General features: G+C 28.8%; 1 long non-coding RNA gene across 2 annotated transcripts; it reads left to right on the top strand.

The window, feature by feature from the left end:
- Positions 1–3,308: 3,308 nt before the first annotated feature.
- LOC148210501 (uncharacterized) lies at positions 3,309–7,650 on the top strand. 2 transcript variants are annotated; one of them, XR_015792141.1, is made up of 3 exons: positions 3,430–3,862; positions 6,358–6,545; positions 7,237–7,650. It is a non-coding gene; the product is annotated as an uncharacterized LOC148210501 (long non-coding RNA). The 2 variants fall into 2 exon arrangements; XR_015792140.1 differs by lacking the exon at positions 7,237–7,650 and having other exon boundaries at positions 3,309–3,862; positions 6,358–6,803.
- Positions 7,651–17,465: the final 9,815 nt, after the last annotated feature.

Here is a 17,465-nt window from a genome sequence, read left to right as displayed (position 1 = left end):
AAAAGATATAGTAATTAAGTCCTTAAATTTTCAAAATCTTTCTTTATTATTATTTTTTTTGGTCTAATAGCACTAATAGATACTTGACTTATTATATACTTTTTGATGTTTAAAAACCTATAAAACACAAAATTGAAAGTTACGAGACATGTTTGACATTTTCTAAAATTCAGAATGTATTAAACATAACACTTGAAAGATTATGGATCTATTAGCATAATTTTAAAAATTCAGACACTAAATTTCTAATATAACTGTTTTTTTATTACTAAAGCTTATTTGTTTAACAAGTCATCAATCTGCTTCAGTTTCCTATCATAATATAGTTTTTAGTTGCATCTTTAACTATTTTTTCCTTCGAACACAGCATCAATAAATCACTCTTCCAAATTCTTGTAATTTATTAGCTTAGTATTGTGTTTCTTCTTGAATAACCTATTTTGTCTCTGATCACCCATCCGTGAGCGGTGGCGTAGTAGGCTTGTGGTTGAATGAAGTTATCGCCTTTCTAGTTCGAGTCCTGCGGGGTGCGTAGTCGGGTCCCCCATTCGGACGAATCCCACGACCTCAATTACAGTTAGTAGGTGGTCGTTGACACTCTTGATTATAGAAAACTTCTGGTGTAAGTCATACGACAAGTCTTAACAATATCTCCCTTGGATAAGATGTGGCCAAAATTGGCTCTCTTAATCTTCTAAAAGACCATCTAAAAAATTATCATTCACAAATTTTATTCTAAGATAACCAAAACTCGTTACCATTTTTATTTAAAATATATTTGAAGATTTCATTGACATGATCCCATACTATTAGAGCTTAAACATTTCATTTGGGGATTGGGGATGATTTCGTCCCAATGGACTGAGTCCTAAAAGTAACTCGCTATGATTAACTTGATTCTTTCTTTCATATGGCCCAACTCGAGAAGAGTTACCACGCCTTTAACGGGGAAAAAAATCGAGGTTCAACGAGTCATCGAAGGAATTGTGGCAATAAGATATATATATATATATATACCCAACAAATGTGAGAGCGAAGAATCGAACATTATAATCACCTACCATAGGGTACAGTGTCTGAACCATTTCATCTCCACCATTACTTTTTTGGTGGTGGCAGACGATCTATCATCTCTCCCCAAACTCGAACATCTTCGTTAATCACACTTGAAAAAAGTGGAGTTTTCATAGAGAGAAAGAGGAATGTGAGAGTTAAAAAACTTACCTTACAATGGTAGCTCAATGAAGGACCACTCTACACCACTTGGACTCCAACAGTTATTCTCTTTTGGTTGTAATGGACCCAATAGTTTTAAATAGTAACAGAAAAACAGTCCCTTTTTAGGGTAAACATTTTAGCTTAAAATGCTCTCTCTCAATATCCCGCAAAGAGACACTAGTTTTTGTGCACGCAGTTGAAATTAAAGGGGTTTCCTAGTTACCCTCTTGTTTGAAAGAGCATTAATGGCAGATACCCTGCAAATATATTTATATATAGATATAACATCATACTTTAATTTGGGGTAGATATGGACCACCTGTGGAAATTTTTGGTCCCAACTTTAGCTCTTTGCTTTTTCTGGGAAAGATCCTTAATTGTTTTCTCTTATGAATTGGGCTCTTTGGAAGCGCTCCTCAAATAACTAATCCGGGAAGAAGTTATTGTTAACTGATTTTAGCGTTTGATTAGATAGGGATTCGAACCTTCGACCTTTAGAGAAGGATTATGTTACTAGTATACCTTCTGAGTTCAACACAATGGATGGGAAGGATTCGAACCTTTGATCTTTAAGGAGGTATGTTGGTTCTGGTACCTTAATCGTTGATCGTTGACTAAGATATCATACACATATATATGTATCTTAAATACTTTTGAGGGCGTGCAGAGTCTTTATGTGGAACAAGAGAATCTTATCACAAATATGGAAAAGATTTAAACTTATTGTCACTTTAGTGAAAGTAGAGATGTCTTAGTTAAAAAACACGGTGTCTAAGCGTCGGTGATATAATTAATAAATGTCATTAATTTTGAAAGTTTGTTATATCCATGCTAGAGAGGCAGAAAGAATCATTACCCAAATAACTAGGGTGTAAGATATCAAATAGGGAAACCCCACACCAAAAAATTTTATAAAGAAAAGAAAATGATCCCTAAAAGCAATTTTGAAAACAAAAGGGAAATGATCAAACTGTCTAAACAATATAATCCACTTTTTTTAGGTTTTCACTTATTGAATTTTTTAACAGTATGGTTTTGTAAGCTAACTTAACTTTTGAAAACTATAAGAGAATCATTATTATTATTATTATTGTTATTATCCAACTAAGCCTAAAAAGATATAAGAATGCTAATAATCGTAGCAAGAATGAATTAAATGATTACACCAACAAAGAATTGAACTTTTAACTTTATTATTAAACACTCTAATAAGTCGTTTTCCTATTGTCTGTATCAGTCCCCCAATAAGCTGTGTTAATGCAGCTGGCACTAGTCAGAAGCCCCATGGCACGTATGTGGCAAAATAGCAAAGCTGTAAACAAAAGCCTTTTCTTCCTTAAATAACAAAAGATGCTTACATTTTTCCCTTTCACTATCTCCACACCCCCAAAAGAAAAAAAAAAAAAAAAAACCTTTTGAAGCTGTGTTTACTTAATAGGTCCGAGCTCTAAAAAGTATTTAATAAGTACGTCCTTAAACTTTTAATTATGTATCTAATAGGCTTTTGAATCTAGAAGTGTGCCTAATAGGTTATTCTTTAACCTATCTGACACAAAGTTGATTTTTTTTTTAATTTTTGAAAAGACGACACACCATTCATTTAAAAAGGTATGTGAGAATCATACAAGAGGAGGAGACTAAATACAGTTCAAAGAGATGGTGGAAATGTCGTAATTACAAAAGAATGACGATTTTGTGGACCCAGAGGAAGGTAGTTGTTTTAATGTCCTTCCACATATTAGTCACGGGTCTAGAAACGTCCGTAAAGAGGCGATGGTTTCTTTCCAACCAAATAAGTCAAATGATCGAATAGAAGTCATCGCGCCAAATGATGGGACGAAAAGTTGAAATTTTAGAATCTATTATAGCTAGATACAAAATTGAAAGTGCAAGAACTAATTAAGCACGACCGGGACTAATAACCCCGTAATTTTAAAAGATAAAAGGGCATGTTCTCACAATGGGGATGCGTTGATTATTATATAAAACTCACTCAGTCCCCTATAATATACTTCTAAACACCAAAAGTTATATGAATGGGTTTATTTGTATATATAGGAAGGCTTTCTTAACCTATCTGCAAACTGCATTAGGGGGTGTGTAGTCCATAGTCTTGGCGTGACAATATTCAATTTGCATTACCTTTTTTGGACCACTTATCACTCTCTGTTTTTGTTTTGTTTTTGCTTTTGTTTTTATTCATTGCATCATTTTTTCTTTTTAACTCTAAATTTAATGAAAACCCTAAAAAAAAGAGAAGGAATTTATCCAAGATTTTATTTTGGTTTTTTTAGTGTATATATATTCTCCTCTCCCTCCCCCCTCCATCTTCTATCTTCTCTTCATCAGCACCAAAATTAAAGCTTCAAACTTTTTGCCCTAATCTTTTTGTTTGGTTCACTATTTGCCGTGCGCTTATATCAGTTCAAGCTGCCAGCATGATCTAACCTTAATCTCTCCTAATTTTTTTGAGGTAAAGATCAGATCATATGGCAGTTTCACCTGTTATTGTTGGCTGCACGAAGAAAGAAATTCAAATTTGCCCAAAATTCATAAATCTCAGACCAAACCCTAGCCACCTTCTTGTTCTTGAACTTTCAGGCCATATCAGAAGTTCTCTCTGTGCAATCCCTAGAAAAAAAAGGTACGAGATTTTTGTTGCTTGTCTATATTTCTCATCTGGGTTTGTTGAATTTTCTTGTGGGTTGTTTCTATTTTGTGTGTTTTATTACTTTACAAGTGACAAAATCCATGTCTAGGGTTTGAAAAAGATGGGATTTTTTTGGGTCTCGGAGCAATTTTTGATAACTTCGAGGACTCCTTAGAGATGCCCCATTCAGCTTTTCTTCTCTTCTATTATTTTTTTTACAAAATTTTTAAAAAAACCGTCTTCAAATTGTTCCAAGCCATCAAGAATTTCTGTGCATGTCTTGAGGATTTTATGTTCCTTTTTGTTGTGAAAAAATATTAGGGTAGGCTGTAAAACTAGGTTTTTTATGTAGCTGCAGCCTCCTTTTCCCCTGAAAGAAACAAACAGATCTCTCCCTCTCTCTAGTCTTACAGTTTTGGGTTTTCGAGAGGGATTCAGAGCAATTATAGCATTAAATATCGAATAGAAATTCGAACAATGTCTCGTATAAGCTAGAATAGATAAATATAATGGTGAGATTTATAGTAGCCATTTGTTTGTGATCATACTAGCACTAATGTACCGAAATCCTTTCATAACTCTGTAGTTAAGCAAGAACAGTGCTAAGTTGGGTGATTAAGAAAAAAGTCCTATGTTAATGAAAAAAGATAAAAAAAGCCTTTTTGCTTTATTTTTTTGGGAAATTAGAAACAAAGTCAAACAGTTTAAATATCTAAAACGAATTATATCATAACATTGTGAAAATACAAAGACATGAGCTCTCGAAATTGTGTTTTTTCCAAGAGGAGAGAGAGATGTGAGATAGAAATAGAATACAAATTTTGTAAACATGTGATCTCTCTTTCTTCGTACTTCTTCACTGCTGGTCTGCCTGGATTAGCAGTGTGTCTTATCTAGGCTGATGAATACAGAGAAGTGAATACGATAACGATATTTCATAAAATTTCTCCATTTTCAGACATTTTTCTTTTATTTAAAAACAATTCCTTTCTTAAATCGTTACATTTCTCCCCTTTTGTTTCTTGTCCTTTAATGTTGTTGCAGGCATTTTGGTCGATTTTTCTCAGTAGATTTCTGGTTTTTAATTCTGTAGATTATAATAATGAAACCCCAATTCATCCAACTCAAAAAGATTGAAACTTTATTTGAGCAATAACCTAGCTAGTTTTAAGATCAACAGCTAATTTTATTGTTAAAATGAGTTCATTTTTCTTGTAATGCCTTTCTTTTCCGTAAGAGACAAATCCAATTCCATCAAAGATTTCTAACATCAGATCTTCCTTGGAATCCTAGAAGACATTTCATTCTACATGTGTCCATAAACTTGGTACAACTTTCTTGTTACAAGTTAACAATAAATTCATCTTGTCAATTTAAGAATTTAAGTCTTTTTTGGACATCCCATTTTTGAGACACGAGAATAGATTATTTTTTAACTCAAAAACTTTTCGTATGGTAAATTTAATCTTTTGTTCGTATTTTCTCTTTGGAAAAAACAAAACCCACTCTAATAAAATTAGAGTATGTTTATAGTGACTAATTTACCGTGCTCAAAAGCACTTTACACTCGAAATCATTATCTTATTGGGAGTGCTTTAAGAAAAAGTTGAAAGTATTTAAAGAGAGTACTTGTAGATGAGTGCTTTTAACTTAAGGAAGCACCAAATAGCAAAATAATTTTTCTTTGTCATATTTAAACATTTTTTAAAGAGTAAAAAGTGTTTATAATCAAAATTCTTATTGGATTGATCTCCTTAAACATAAACAAACAAGCAATCATAAGATTCTCAACTCTTCCCCCAACTTTTTTACAGTGTTGGGTGAAGCAATCAAAGAAGTTTCTGTTTCTTTAAACCCTTAGCTTCCTCCTCTCTCCATTTTTGCAGGTGTAGCAAGAAGAAAAGCTATAACTTTTTTTTTTTTGATTGTTTTATAATTATTTACCTTATTAATGAGAGTGAAAGAGAGAGAAGATGAGGGTTATTAAATAATGGGCAGCGGTAAGTTGCCATCATAGTGTTGTTGGAAAATGAACCATGCAATCTCTTTCTCAACTCGCAGAAAAGTCTGTTTTCTCTGTCCACTGGACCTTCTCTTCTCGGAGGAATCTTTTTTCTTTCTTTCATGGAGAAATTGGATCATGAAAAAGGGAATTTTTGGTGAAGATCATGAAGGAAAAATTATGTTGTTTATAGATTGATTGGAAAGTACTTGCAAGTTTCACTGGACACGTGGTGGGTGATTAAATTCACAACATTTTATGGGAGATATATGTCAATTACTACTGAACTATGCTCGTTTTAAAACTCGATGAGACTTTATGATCAATGCGTTCTTCTATTTCAATGTATATATGCCATTCATTTGCTGGAGTTCAATATTTAGGCTATGTTTTATGTTTTACTTTTTAATTTAGTTTCTTATATTTTTGAATTAAACTGGTTTAGTGAAGTAAATGTTAAAATTGGTTACATGAATGATGTTGTTAGGGCTATAATCAAAGGAAAACACATGGCCCTCTCCCGTGGGCAAGTGTATTTCGAGCCCCAGTATGCAGACAGGGAGGAAAGGGCGAAAGTGCTACGTTAATTTTATTGGCAGAGGATCTTCTAACCGCGAGCAGAATATTTGCTGAATGACAATATATATATTGGACATGCTACTGCACCAATGAAAGGTGGGTTCTCACCTTCTCAAAGCTATGAAATTTCTGTTATCTCAACTAGACTTGACACCAGCCCGATACCAATTTGAACTAAGTATTAACTTAAGCTTCAGAGTATTAAGGTTATATTTGCAAGTTACCGAGCTAGTTCACATCAAAGTCCACCTCAAATTACTTGCTGAGATGTGTCACCCTGGTCAGAATCATGGATCAGATATTCTGATTAATTAGAGGTTACTCAAGAGAAAAATTAGAAAATATTATTTCTTAGGTGGCTTGATCAATTACTGCTCTAAATCACTACAAACTTACTGCAAGTAGTTAATTTTAACATTTATGAACAAGAATACAATTAAAAAAGGTTAAAACATGACACGTTAAATTGAAACATTTTAAAATAATGAAAACCAGTTCAAAAAAGTGTTCAATATTTGAGACTAAAACATATATTTAGCCTAAAATACGTATTATTGGTGAGAAGAGTACAAGTTTAAATTTTGTATTTTGAATTTTGAATTTAAATAATAATAATTGTATCACATGTGGCTAACATGAAAAATTCAATTAGTCTTAAGACATTATTATTTACCTTTTTAAAAGTAATTTTGAATCTCCTCAATCCTTATCATTGAACTACAAAAATGTATCATTTAGTTGTTAATGTATGCATATTATTTTTTAATTTCATCACTAATGTATTAAGGTATCACTAAAATTTCCACGACACAAAGTTGGTAGAATCAAGCCGGATCGAGATGAGATTGCAAATATTTGATAAGAGAAATGGGAGAATGCAAGTCTTTCGATGCAGAAGCCATGGTAAGAAATCAGAGAGGACATGTAGAGTGACGCGTGGGAAAAGGAAAGATCGGAGACGTGAGTCACCTTGGCTCTGATACCATGAAACTTTTCACCAAATTGTGAAAAAGATAACTTGCATTCTTCATTTATTAAAAGGATACATAAGATATTTATACAACTTACTATCCATAACAAACTGAGAAAGCTAATAAAAAACTAACTGCTTACAAATAATGTGAAATAACTAACTCATATTAACAGTTGTAACACAATAACAAAATGTTTGATTTAATATTTAAAAATATTAGTTTTCACAATCCACTGGAAATTTTTTACTATGAGTTGTAGGGTTTCGATAATATAAAAATCTCCTATTCTAGTTGTTACAAGATGGATTCCAAATAGCTATTATTATGGTCATATATAATTTTGAACTTAGATTTGATTAATAATGTTGTTTCGAAATTTAGGAATTTCCCACGTGGGAAATAAGACTCTTGTTTAACAAAGTTTTAAGAAAAGGAAAACAAAATTGATGCTTTTGAAGTTAAGGCACACCCAACATGTAATTTAAGGCACACCCAACATGTGAGACAGGGGTATCGAATTCACAACCTTTTGGTTTGAGATATATGTCAATTCTATGCTCATTTTGGCGTTCCCGTTTCTAATTTTGTTCCAACATAAATAAAAAGTTTTATTTATCATTTTTGCATCCATGGATTGTTGGGATAGTGCAATTGTATTTTTCTTTACTAAGAGAGAGAATTAAGAATGAAATTAGTATTAGAAAAATACTTTTGTAGAATTCTCGATTTATATATATATTTTTAAGTATAACAATATGGGGAGGATATATATTTGCATATAATAACATATGGAAGTGAGGTTCGAATACAAGACCTTTTAATATAATCGACAATAATACATGTCTTAAAGTTGAGCTAGACTTATGTTAATCGATATGATATTTTTATTGATAGATATATTTACATGTTTTCTTTTTACTTATTCAATTTTATTGATGTTCGTGTCCATTACATAATGTGTGAGATTGTAATGAAGGCCATCGCCTCGTTTCCAGTATCTAGTAGTTCATCATTTTTTTTTTTTGCAACAAGTTCATAATCATTATTTGATAATTTGGAGTTTTTTAAAAAAAAATGATGTTTGGAGTGAGATATTGAACCATATTCCTCATTTCCGTCTCTTGAAAATGATAGTCATCCATAGAGTTGACTTATGAAATTCATGAAATGTTGGGTGGAAAATTAGATGAAAAAGAAGAAGAATATTTTCTAGATATTAGAATGTTGGAACCTAAGGTTTACGACTTTTTGGGTATCAAAACGGTAGTTTTTGGATTTTCGGTGGAAATCAATATAAATAAGGAGAAAATGACTATTTGATATCATTTAAAACATAATTAAATCATGACGAACTCAAAAGTTTAAACTAAATGAATTAGAGTAAATTTAAACATTTATAGGATATCTCAATATTATTTAAATTTAAATTTAAAAAGTGAAATTTAAATAATGAAATTATAAGTTGACCCGAGTATATAATTCAACCGTTCAAGTTATTAGTTACACCTTTGGTCACAAATTCAAATCACCGTCGATTTTATAAACGAAAGAAAAAACAGGAAAAAGAAAAAGTCATAATAATAAATTTCAGTTATATTTGGGCAGAGGATAAAGGGCAAAAGAAATTTAATGGCAGGGCAATATGGAAAAGTACAGTCCTATCAGGGGCATTGATGTAAATTTCCCATCAAATTTTCTTTAGAAATTCTTCTGCGTGGGCTTCGTTACAATGCTTGATCAGGCCCATTATAAGCCAATCAGAAATGGCCCAGCCTCTGTCCGATCTTACTGCTGTTAACTGTGTTCATTTGAAATTAGGCTAAATATATGAATGATGCTTAATTTTTTAGGTTTTCTCAAATTTGGTCTTTAATATTCTACATTTTTAATTTATCTTGAATTTATTAAAAATTTTCAATCAAGTCATTCTATTAAAAAAACAAATATTCTTTTTTTATAGAAAGTTTACCTACCAATAAATTAATGTTTTGTTAGCATATTTGGACACGTGGACATCACTTTGAATAAATGTATTTTGTTGATGAAGCAATTGAGTGAAATATGACACACGAGTATTGTATTTACCTATGTTATATGTTAGTAAAACAATAATTTAATGGTACATCAACTTTTTAATCTTAAAAGATTAAGGTTAATATTAAAATTTGTCAGAAAAGAATTGGGATCATTTGATACGTTTAATCTTGAAATTATAATAATAACAAACATATGTGGCGGCACATCATAATATATTTTTTTAGTCCCTAACTTATAGATGAAGATTTGAACCTATAATTCAAAGTAAACTTACAATATCTTATTTATGTTGGACAATTTTGATCCATTTATATGTTCTTTTTCAATATTCCAACCATTTATATGTCATGTCATAACAAAATCTTTTGTAGAATAATTTAGGTATTAAGTGAACTAATAACCATATTAAAAGAACCAAATTGATAGAGGAGTTAACTTGTTGAATTTATAATTGTGTAGTTTAAGGAATTTATTAAACATCACATGATCATAAGTTTAGAATCTTTTAAGAGGGCAAAAATCAAGTGACAAAAACAAAATACTATGTGGTTGTTCACCAAATGGTTTCACTACCCCTTTGACATCCATTAGAGGTCAGATTCACTCCTTTTCTTTTTCTTTTTCCTTTAAAAAAATTTAACAAAACTTTTTTTTTTGTTAAGAATGTATTTGAATGCTTTGCCATCTATTATCTCAATCTTAATCTAATTGAGATATTTAATTAAACACATGTTGGTGGATTCCATTTCAATTTTAATCGTTTTGTAGTTGGTTTTTTTGGTTCTAGTCATTCCATAGAAAAGCCTATCTTAATGTTTTTTTCTTAATAGATCATTTTGGTGTTAATTATTTAGACCCAAAAATTTTGTAACGATTAAATAAATTATTTAAAAAGTTAGGAAGCATAAATTTATGTTGGATATAATAAAGTAGATGGCAATCAATGACTTAATGTTGAAATGAACCACTAGTGACAACTTAATGTGAGGTAAATATAGTGAATTTAAACCTAATGGAAGGTTAGGCTCATGACAATTCACCCATAGAATTAAAAAGGGGTGAACAAAAAACAACTGCATAACAAGTAAAATAAAATGATTAAATTTGATGAAATTAGATATAACATATGATGGTAAGTCACTCACTAACAAACCTGGGACATCCCTTTCATTACTTTTTTCACGACAGGTCAGGGACAGGGAGAAGAGTTTCTTCCGCTTTACAACCTCCTGATTGTAGATATATGTCAATTACCCGTTGAACTATACTCGCTTTGATAGAAGTGAACAATCTTACTTCAAGAGATTATAACAAGAAGAGTGGTCGACATCTTAGAAGACTAGAAGGGATAATTCATATGTAAAGTTGGGTGGAAGACCATCCAAGATGAGTGCAACACCGAGCTTTCAAAAAGAGATTTCCTATAACAAAAAGACGTTGCGAGCGAAAGTACGACTTTTGTTTTATCTTTGTAATTTGTTTGTTTAATCTTTTAGTAAGGAAAAAAAAACTAATGCCAAATGGCATGAAAAATGATGTGCATTAGCTAGATATTTTCTTTTCTAAGAAATAAAAAAAATGCAAAAGATACTTTAGTCCTTAATCAAATCCCTAACTATTATATAATATAGTGATTATCCTCTAACATGATGCGAAAATATTAATTAGACAATAATTATAATTTATAAAATTATAAAAAGCAACAACTTTTTGTAGTTAAAAAATGGATACTATGTGTAGCTGTCAGCCTCACTCATCGATGCTCTTCTTGTAATTTTTTTTTATTATAATTACTTTAGATTTATAATAATTAATTTAGGTAGGCATGATTTATCAAAAAAAAAAAAAGAATTTAGGTAGGCATGATGAACTTGTCATTACTTTTTGAAATAATGTTTATTTGTCGCGGACGGATTAAAGCATATATTCTTGAGTCCTATAACACTGGATCAAAATGGCAGTTTTAAGCCTATTTTGTCTCTTTACTTGGATCCTTAGGTGGCCAAAGTCAGGTAATTAAATGGCTAAAAATTCTCGCAATTTTAAAATATTCAATCTATATACCCAACACAATTAATAAACCAATATTTTACATAAAGTATTTTCATCTAGCTTAAAAATGCTTAAACCTAGTCACAAAGTTCTTTATTTAAAAGAGAAAAAAAACCCAACTAAAAATGTACCATGACTGAGATTTAAATTTAAATTTTATAATATAAAAAACTAATATTAAAACATTGACTCATCCAATTAATTACAAAAGTAAAAAACAATAATTAATTGTGGTTGGGTAGTCAAAATCTCATGCATGTGTGTTATATCATATATGTACTAATCAATAATTAATTAATATTTCTATTTTATTTATGTATTTTTCGTAAAGAAAAAAATAACTGTTGATGGAAGTATGATATTATATAAAATAATAAATGATCTATGATAAGACATATTACCATTTTATTCTCAAAAAAAGAAACATTACTTTTTTTTAATAAATAAATAAAAGTTTCCCCAGTCCCCCCCTTATCCGTAATTCCGACTCAAGTTCAAATTGATAACATTAGACATTGGATTAAAAATATCTCTCATACTTTTAAATTAACTATTATAAATATTTGATTGCAATCCATATGGTAATCACAGGTGGATTCTACTATGAGGTTTTTTTATTTAAAAAAAAAAAGAATTAAAAATACAATTCAATTGATCAAGATTAGTGGCAGCCCACGTTTCCTTTTTCGATATTAAAATATCATTTCCACCAATTCTACTTTTGTAAAAGAAGTAAAAAACTAATTAATTATCCATATCTTTTTTTTTTCAAAGGAAATTATCCATATTTTATCATATTAGTGTTTTTTTTTTTTGATGCAATCATATTAGTGTTACTAATACACAAATAAGTATAAATATATATAATTTAAAATTTATTCAGTAACAATTATGTTTTTTATTTAATTATTTTATGTGGAAAATGAGGGAGGGAAAATGAGTATTTACCCAGAAAAATAAGTAATATTTTTTTATTATTGCTTATATTTTAAAGTTTTAAAAGAAATATTTTATTTATGTTTTAATTAATTATTTAGACATTTCTTAATTAATTGTTTGACGTTTTATTTAATTTATTCATTTTGTTTTGTAATATTTTAATTAACTATTCAGTTAAAATATTTATATTTATTTTCTTTTTAAACTAAGTCAGAGCTTCTGGTCAAGAGACACACATGGAAAACTTTTGAAAAATTTTATGAACATGTTTTATGATTTAATTTGGCTCCGATTGGTGCACGCCTGAGTTTAAAGTTGTATTAACTTCTGGAGCAACCAAACTAGCATACAAAATAGCATCGAATGGTGTACTCGAAATTGCTTTCAAAACAATAGTTCTCTCCACGACTCAACAACGTTCTTTTCATCTAAATCTCCTCTAATTCCAACCATTTATTATTAGATAAATAGTTTTGGATTTTAATCAAGATTTTAAGAGTATTAAAAAAAAGTAAAAAACAATCAAGTAGCTTATTTAAAAAAAATAACCATCTTTTTTTTAGTATAATGTGTAGGAATGGAGGATCGAACTCACAACCTTTTGATTAAAAATTATATCAATTATAGCTGAGCTATGCTCGCTTTGACAAAAATAAATAAATAAACCGTCGGATTGAAAACAAAGAAATCATCCATCAAACATGATAAAATAACAATATTAATAAATGTACCTAAAATTTTGTTTAAAATAAGAAACTCACAGAAGTGATCTTCTAAATAATTAACAGTGGTCTTCTAAATAATTAGCTAAGTAATAAGTTTTTATTATTAATAAATAATATTTATATGATCGATTTTTTATTGATATATTTTTTTATACTTAATTAATAATTATGATACAATAAAAAATTACGGTTGATTTTTTTAGAGATATTAAGCTTTTAATTAATAGAAAAATATATTGATTTTTAAAATCCGTACATCCTACCCAATGTTGGATTGACTTTGTAAAAATTTAAAGCTTTCTTTCTCATTTCCATATGGGGTTCCAAAATATATATATATATATATATATATATATATATATATATATATATGTGATTTTATTCCTGCAAAAGTTCATGTTGGATATTCGAATCTAATTTTGTATAATATTTAAAATATGAAAATATCGAGACCTAAATTTTATGAAAAATGAATAAAATGTCAACATCGATAGATATTTTTGAAAAATTATAAAAATAAAGAAATATACAATATTTAAATTAACAAATAAATATTTCACTCTTTTCAAATAAATTAAAATTTAATAATATTAACAATATTTCAATATTAATAATATATATTTTGATATTTTTTTCCATATCATAAAAATATCGATCATATATAAATATATGAATTTAATATCTTGAATTTTGTTCATTCCTGGATCTCCAAAGGAGGTTTCCTCCGGCAACGGGACTGTTTTATCTCCCATTGTTTGCCACGTGAGCTTTATCTTTTTTCCTTTTTTTTTAGAAAATCCACGTGGGCTTTATCTTATGAGCAATCGAGAAAATAAATTAATTAATTACTCGTGAGTATTTTGAAATATTTTCTCTATTAGTTGTCTTGAATATTTTTAAATCTAGTCAAATATCGTGATAATTTTAAAAATACCTTCATTTAATTTTTATTTTACGTTTAAAAGTTAGGTCGAGCCCATCAAAATAATTAAGTTTTCCACTCGAACGTCCAAAATATTTTAATTATTTTTTCAATTTTTAAAATTCTTTTGATTACACAGTCAAATATGATGAAAATTTTGAACTTTTAAGTTTGTTCTATTTTAGTCTATGAACTTTTAAAAATAAAGGTCCAATTTGATGGTTTAAAAAAAATGTCTGGTCCTATATTTTATAAAATATCTTTGAAATATTATTAAAATATAATTTTCAAAAAAAAGAAAACAAAATATAAGCTTTTGAAAGCTACTCGGCTAAATTTGTTGAAAGATTTACGTTTCAAAATATAACAATAAAAATATATTAAAACTTTCTAAAAAGAAAATTATAGTTAATTAAATCTACAATTTTTACCAGAAGAGATCGGATAGAGGACAAATTTTTCAAATAATATAAATTAAAAAAGAAATTACAAATTTAATGTAAATTATAAAATAAAATTTAGAAAAATGTAAATAAAATAATAAAAATCTGAAATAGGGTGAATTAGTAAACTCGTGTACGTTGTACACGATTTACACTGAGTTCACCCATTTTTTTTTTGTAAAATTTATTAACCATAATAATTTGCTAGCTGAATTCGGAAAGTATACAAACTTAAATTTGTCGGTTGAATTTGGTGTCTACGACGAGCGCGCCTCCTCTCAAAATTGGAAAGATAAATCATGTAACGTACACAAGTTCACGCAAATTTTTATTTTTATTTTGGGTAAAATTTATTAACCATAATAATTTGTCGGCTGAATTCGGAAAGTATGCAAACTTAAATTGCCAGCTGAATTTGGCACCTACGACGAGCGTTCTTTTGTCAGTGACATAAAGTTCTCACATAAAGAACCCAACTGCGGTATATTATGTTAGGAAAAAAAAAGAAAAAAGAAAAGGGGGTGGGGAATTGATGCAGTGAAATCGTGTACATTGTACACGATTTTCAAGACCTGAGGCTGTACAATGCACACGATTTAGCGAAATCGTGTACGATGTACATGATTTTTGATCTCCCGCATGGCTCCAACTGCAGAGTTGGAGCCACATCACACAAGACTCACGTCCATTGGACGCGAGTCTACTACATTGTACACGATTTCGCTACCCTACTTTTGGAAATATTTTCAAATCTATCTCATTTTTGTTTTTTGTTTTTTACATTATTAAAAAACAAAGCCCTCGGACAGATGAAAATCTCCTGACTCTACTTCTTTTAAGAAATAATAATTAAAAAAAAAAACTAGAGAGATTTGTAATGTAATGGACTTTTCAAAAGACAATAATGCAATTTTCTTTTGTTTTTGGAACAATTGGATCTGATTATGGCTGCCCAAAAGTTGAGATTAGCTTCAATAGAAAGGTAGGAAGAACCAAAAAAAGATGGTAAAAAAGTCCACATCCATTGGCCTTATTCAAACCCCACTAAACTATTCTTAAAAAGAAAATAATAATAATAATAAATAAATAAATAAACTCCCCACTAAACCTAATTAATTAAAAATCTCAAACTGTTTGATAGCTATTTGTTTTCTATTTTTTATTTTCGAAAAACATGGTGTTTTAACTAATTCAAATTACTGCTTTCTGTTTTAAAGACAAAAAACAGTTATCAGATCTTGATTTTTTTAACTAAAAAATCAAAAATAAAAAACAAATGACAAAAATCAGAAAAATTAAAAATTAAAAACAGAAATCGTTATAAACGGATCCTATATGGATTTTGTTGTTATTATTTTTACAGTATTCTTCCATACTTTGGAAAATTCACTTCAAATTTAAACAAATTTCTAAAGATTATATTTTATCTTTTAAAAATTGAAGGGTAGCCTAGTACCAACTCAAATTAAAGGGAAAAAATTATATTTATATAATTGCTTTTGGAGGTATTTCAAATATTAAACACTATGTTGATAGTGGATTATTATGTTATAGTATCTTTGCAGCCAAGATCCTGCCTTTAATCGTACACATAAAAATCAATATAATTTTATTAGTAAATTAAATAAAATTTACATCAGTTTCAGGAATATATAAAAAAGTTCGATCCACTCATCCAACACTCTGTAACCAATGAAGCTATAATATATAATTATATGCAGCTAATAATATAAAGCTATGTATCCAAACGATAGAAGTATGGTTTTAAATATCCATCGATAGGTCAATATTTCCATCGATGTATTCATGTTTCCATAAGTTCGACATTGACATTAGGGGTAAATCGACATTTCCATCATAGTAAAAAAAAATCGATAAAATATGAAAAATGCCAACAAAATGTCACTAATATATACATAGTATTAAGATTAGTTATTTTTAACCAATTTAGAAATAGGGAAATGTTTATTTTATTAATTTAAATATTTTTTACGATTTTTTTAATATTTCTAACTTTTACAGAAATATCCATCGACATCCACATTTTGTCGATATGTCCATGAAATTGACCTCGACATTTTCATCGACATCCACTTTTAAAACTTTGGTTAGAAGTAAAATAACAATAAAAACTAAAATGGATCATTTTAAGTTTATCTATTAAAACAAACTTTTTGGAAGTTTGAGGAGCTACAACAAATATTTTAAAACTATGTTCAAATTACAATTGATTCTCGAGATAGTAATATATGGGTTATTTGCATAGTTCAACCATAATTGTAGTTAGAATATTAAATATATGTCGACATGTTGACGTTTCCATTAGTATTTTCATGTGTCTGTGGAGACATTTCTATAGTATTTGCAAAAAAATTGACAAAATATGAAAAATATCAACAAAATATTAGGTAAAAATATTTTCACTAAAGTAACGATTTAATCATTGAACTTTATTTTGTAATGACTTGGTGTCTATAGTTTAAAATTTGTAACTATTTAATTCATATTATAAAAGAAATTCATTAAAATTAAGTGTCAAGTTTTACCCTATAATAATTCAATTTTTCTCATTTATAAACATATTTGACCCTCTAATTTATCAATCAATATATATAAGAAACTTAGCAAAAAAAAATCTTATAAATCATTTACAAACTTTAAATTACAATAACTAAATTGTTACCTATTAAAGTTTAGTGATTAAAAATTACATGGACTAAATCGTACACACTAAAATTTAAGATCTAAATTGTTACTTTCATGAAAGTATATGGATAAAAACGTTTTTTTAACATAATCATTTTAAACTTATTTCATATTTTATTATTGGATTTTCAGAAAATTGGTTTTAAAACTGGGCCATAATTCATAAAGTAAACGAATTGTCCGTACAATTATTATTAAAAACGTCCCCGCGGAAACAG

This window comes from Momordica charantia, assembly GCF_013281855.1.
Source record: "Momordica charantia cultivar OHB3-1 chromosome 7 unlocalized genomic scaffold, Mcharantia_2.0 BLBB01000007.1, whole genome shotgun sequence".
Taxonomy (NCBI): Eukaryota; Viridiplantae; Streptophyta; class Magnoliopsida; order Cucurbitales; family Cucurbitaceae; genus Momordica; species Momordica charantia.
Note: the sequence above shows the minus strand (reverse complement) of the source record. Positions and strands in the feature narration are given on the sequence as shown.